Genomic DNA, 5,557 nt, shown 5'->3' on the forward strand with positions numbered 1-5,557 from the left:
CCGATAGTGGAAAATCAAGTTAATAAATTCAACAGCTTCTGGTCGTCAATCCTTTCCATCAATTCACAAGTTGATTGATATTGTCCTTCGCCCCCCCTCCCCTCCTCCTCCTCCTCCTCCCCACAACCAACCCTCTGGCTCAGATGGCAAATCCACCACCCACCATGAATGGCAGAAATCTGCAGCATAAAAAGAGGCCATTCAGTCCATCCTGCCTCTGCCAGCCCTTTTGAGAGCGCGATCCAAATTGGCTCCACGTCCCTTGCTCTTCCCCCGCAGAATAGGTTAACCGTTCACCTTTTCTGGCCTTTATCCAATTCAGTTTTGGAAAGTTAGGACTGAAGCTGTCCCCCCCCCCCCCCCCCCCCGGCCCTTTCAGGCGGGCCGTCCCAGATCACAACAACTCGCTGCGTTAAAAGCAAAACCGTCTTTCCTCTGCTTCCTTTGCCACCTGCCACGGCGGTTAAACAGTAGAGGCGTGAGGGGGGGGAAGGATGGGTTTGTGGTGCGGTGGAATTCTACGGTGTGGGGGTTGGATGGGGGAAGATATATGACAGGATCACTAATTGATGGCGTTCCGAAGATTCGGCTCTTGAGGAGAGGGCCGGGTTGGAAAACTAATTGGGTGGGCCAGGTTAGACGGGCATTATATATCTCCCACTTTAAAGGTCCATATTTTGGCCTCGTGTTCATTTAATATCTTGTATTGTGTCCCTGTTAAATAGAAAACTTATGGCAAGTCATGTTGACTGAAGCAGAGGGGTTTTGTCTGCAGTAACATCCCAGATGACCAGAGGCTGCTTTCCCCTTTGAGGGAGAGAGCTGACTGGTGGCGATTTAACCTGAGGATCACCCACACCTCAGACTAGGGGCAAATTGGGAAGGCTGTACAGGCTGGGGCATTAGGAGAAGCAGCATTGGTGTCCCGCAGGTGTGAAGCTGCATCATAAATTTACACAGGTAGATCCCATGACTGGGAACAAACAAATCTTTAAAGAACCGACGTGATCACAGAAAGTATGGCTTGCATACAGGTGGTGGTGTGCAAAGCGAAGGTTTGGCAGATTACAGAAACAATGAGGGCAGCATGGTAGCACAGTGGTTAGCACAGCTGCTTCACAGCTCCAGGGTCCCAGTTTCGATTCCCCGCTGGGTCACGGTCTGTGTGGAGTTTGAACGTTCTCCCCATGTGTGCGTGGGTTTCCTCCGGGTGCCCCAGTTTTCTCTCACAGTCCAAAGATGTGCCAGTTAGCTGGATTGTCCATGCTAAATTGCCTTTAGTGTTCAAAAAGTGTAGGTGGGGTTACGGGGATAAAGGGGATAGCGTGGAGGTGTGGGGCTTACGTAGGGTGCTCTTGCCAAGGGCTGGTGCAGATTCGATGGGCCAAATAGCCCCCTTCTGCACTGTAAATCCTATGATTCTATTAATGCTTCAACAAGTCAGGAGTGCGATGGAATACTCTCCACTTGCCTGGATGAGCGCAGCTCCAACAACACTCAAGAAGCTCAACACCATCCAGGACAAAGCAGCCCCGCTTGATTGACATCCACCACGTTCGACATTCACTCCCTCCATCAGCGGGGCTGTAGTGTGTAGTATCCACACTCCATCCTACCGTGGAACTGTATCGGCCGTTCCTTCACTGTCACTGGGTCAAACTCCTGGAACTCCCTCCCTAACAGCACTGTGGGTGTACCTACACCACCTGGACTGCAGGGATGGGCAATAAATGCTGGCCTATCTAGCAACCCCACAACCCATAATCATAACTACAAGGGCAAGGTCTAGTTACAGTATCTAAGGCAGAGTTGTTTTTATTGGGAATTTGACTCAGGGTGTACATGGAGCCATGATGGCAGAGGACAGAATGGTGATAAACCGCAAACAGAAGAATCACATTCAATGGTCTTTCCTTTTATAACAATTACCTCCAAAACAAGCAGCCCAACGTGATGCAAAACATCAAGATTTGATTTGATTTATTGTCACATGTATGGGCAGCACGGTAGCACAGCGGTTAGCACTGTCGCTTTACAGCTCCAGGGTCCCAGGTTCGATTCCCGGCTGGGTCACTGTCTGTGCGGAGTCTGCACTTCCTCCCCGTGTCTGCGTGGGTTTCCTCCGGGTGCTCCGGTTTCCTCCCACAGTCCAAAGACGTGAAAGTTTGGCGGATTGGCCGTGATAAATTGCTCTTCGTGTCCAAAATGTGAGGAGGGGTTATTAGGTTATGGGGATAGGGTGGAAGTGAGGGTTTAAGTGGGTCAGTGCAGATTCGATGGGCTGAATGGCCTGCTTTTGCACTGTATGTTCTATGTTCCGAAGTACAGTGAAAAGGATTTTTCTCCAGCCGAGGGGACAGACACAGTAGTCAGAGAAAGAATAATCAACAAAGTACATTGACAAATGGTACATCAACAGTGATTGGTTACAGAGCGGAACAAGGGCCAAACAAAGCAAATACATGAGCAAGAGCAGCATAGGGTGTCGTGAATAGTGGGAACAAATCAGTCCGAGGGGGGGGGGGGGTCGTTGAGGAGTCTAGTAGCTGTGGGGAAGAAGCTGCTCCTATGTCTGGATGTGGAGAGGGGGGGGGGAATGGGGAAGGGGCAGGGGTCATTCTATGCTTCCTGAAGTCGATGATCAGTTCCTTGGTCTTTCCCACATTTAGAGAGAGGACATCGGTACACCATGCAACCAAGTGATCTATCTCCCTTCTATAGTCTGATTTGTCGTTGTTTGAGATACGACCCACCACAGTCCTTATCATGTTGTTTGGGTGTTGATTGTAGAGCCAGGGAGATAGTATCTGCTGTGGACCGGTGCGGTGATAGGGAAACTGCAGTGGATCAAGGTATTGGCTTGTGTCATCCCTTATGGCTTTCCGTACGTTGTACCTGGATTTCTTATACAGGTCAGGGTCGTCAGACTTGGAACTCCTCCGTCCAGGACTTCAGCAGGGAGTGGACCTTTTGGTTGAGCCAGGGTTTCCGATTGGGGAAAGAGGGGCTGGTTTAGCTCACCAGGCTAAATCGCTGGCTTTTAAAGCAGACCAAGGCAGGCCAGCAGCACGGTTCGATTCCCTTACCAGCCTCCCCGGACAGGCGCCGGAATGTGGCGACTAGGGGCTTTTCACAGTAACTTCATTGAAGCCTACTCGTGACAATAAGCGATTTTCATTTTTCATTTCACCCCTATTGTCTTCTTTAGGGATACAGTCCTGGACACACTGATTAATGAAGTCTGTGACAGTGGTTGTGTACTTGCCCAGGTTAGCTGCCGTCGCCTTGAATATGGCCCAGTCCACAGACTCTGAGCAGTGGTGGAGATTGTCCTCAGACCAGCACTGTACGGTTTTCTTGACTGGCTCAGCTTGAATTGCTGTTTGTAAACTGGAAAACCTTGTGGTCAGATTTGCCAAAGTGTGCTTGGGGAATGGAGTGGTCGGCACCTTTGATGCTCGTGTAGCAGTGGCCCAGGGTGTTTGCACCTCTGGTGGGGCAGGAGGTATGTTATGGAGTTTGGGTAGAACCTTGCTGAGGTTGGCCTGGTTGAAGTCTCCAGCCGCGATTGTCAGGGCTTCGGGGTGATTTGTTTCTTGGTTGTTGATGGTATAATGTAGTTCGTCAAGTGCTTTCTTCACTTCCGCCAGGGTGGGATGTAGACAGCTGTGATGAGTACAGAGGTGAATTCACATGAGAGGTAGAAAGGGCGACACTTCACGGTTAGGTATTCTGGGTCTGGGGAGCAGTGGCACGCGAGGCACCAGGTGGTGTTGATGAGGAGGCAAACACTCCGGCCCTTCGTCAAGCCTGAGGCCTTCGTGCGATCCATTCGGTGGATTGAAAAACCTTTGGGTTGGATGGCACTATCGGGTGTGGCTGGAGTGAGTCACGTCTCGATGAAGTAGAGCACACAGCAGTTTCTGACCTCTAGCATAGAGGTCGTCCACCTTGTTCTCAATCACTTGGACTTTCGCCAGGATTACGCTGGGGAGAGGAGTCTTGAAGCTGCATAATTTAAGTTTCACCTTCAGACCAGCACGTTTTCCCCACTTCCTGGGTCGGCAGCTGCTCTCGAATGGCAGGGCTGGCTTTGCGTAAGGTAAGTGATTGTATTCGGAGGGGTCCTGGATGATGGTGGCGGTGTCAGCATCACTGGAGGGGGGGGTTGTACATGGGCCGGTCTGGTCTTGTGGGGCAGTGAGGTTGGGTTCACCCTCCGGTGGGGACGGGCGGGCACCTGTCGCTCCGGGTTGGTTGGGGCATTCCCGCTTCGCTGGCAAGGCCTCATGCCCCGTGGTCTAGTCAGGCTGAGACTGGCCTTGGTGGGGGCCCGGAAAGGGCCAGTCCTTTACCTTTTCTTCCTCCAGGTGCTTCAGGATGGTGAACGGGCTGAACACCACCTGGTTGGGTCAGGACATGTGGCCAGAGTCTGGAGGGAGTGGCTATGTGGTGGGACTCCGGAGTGTGGGCCTAGTAGACCCTGCACCGGGGAAAGGATAAAGCAGTTCTTTTTTTTTTTAAATTTAGAGTACCCCATTCATTTTTTCCAATTAAGGGGCAATTTAGTGTGTTCAATCCACCTACCCTGCCCATCTTTGGGTTGTGGGGGCGAAACCCACGCAGACACGGGGAGAATGTGCAAACTCCACACGGACAGTGACCCAGAGCCGGGATTGAACCTGGGACCTCGGTGCCGTGAGGCTGCTGTGCTAACCACTGCGTCACCCTGCTGCCCTGGGATAAAGCAGTTCTAACAGAAATATACATCGATACAAATTCCTTTTTACAAAAAAAAAATACAGCAAACAGCATCCTGCTCCTTATCCTTCGCCAACCTACCTCACTCCTCCCGAGCGCGGTGTTCCGTTGTTGGCTAGGGTCTATATTAATAGCTGCCCAGCCGCCCTGCCTCAATCCTCTCACGGTTCACAGAGACGTGCCAACAGCAGGAGTTCCCACTGAGCTATGTTAACTTAGCAAAGGGAACAATCATGTGCTGCTCCACTCGGTGCCTCACTCAGGGCCATATTTCTTTGATAAATATTACCGGTCTGAAAATTGCTTCTAAAAAGGAGGAACTGGGATATTCTGACCCACCCCCCCCATCCATCCTCAGTTCATCAATCTAGGTTCTCGGGCTATTGGGAAAGAACAGGGCACATGGGACTAATTGTGAAGCTCTTTCAAAGAGTTGATGGGCTGAATGGCCTCCTCGGTGCTCTATCGTTCTGAGACTCCATGAACGATTCGTTGAGCTTGCTCTGCTACTCTAGGATCTATTTCGCTAACGTCCTAAAGTCTGTCAAACTTCTTTAGTTTGTCATTCCATTTTTGTTCATCATGCTGGGTCGCCAGGGCGGCACGGGGGCACAGTGGTTAGCACAGCTGCCTATGGCGCTGAGGACCCGTGTTGATCCTGGCCCTGGGTCGCCGCCCGTGTGGAGTTTGCACATTCGGCCCATGTTTGCGTGGGTTTCACTCCCTCAAACCAAAGATGTGCAGGGTAGATGGATTGGCCACGCTAAAATGCCCCTCAATTGGAAAAAATGAATTG

This window comes from Scyliorhinus canicula, chromosome 23 (genome assembly GCF_902713615.1).
Source record: "Scyliorhinus canicula chromosome 23, sScyCan1.1, whole genome shotgun sequence".
In the NCBI taxonomy this organism is placed as follows: domain Eukaryota; kingdom Metazoa; phylum Chordata; class Chondrichthyes; order Carcharhiniformes; family Scyliorhinidae; genus Scyliorhinus; species Scyliorhinus canicula.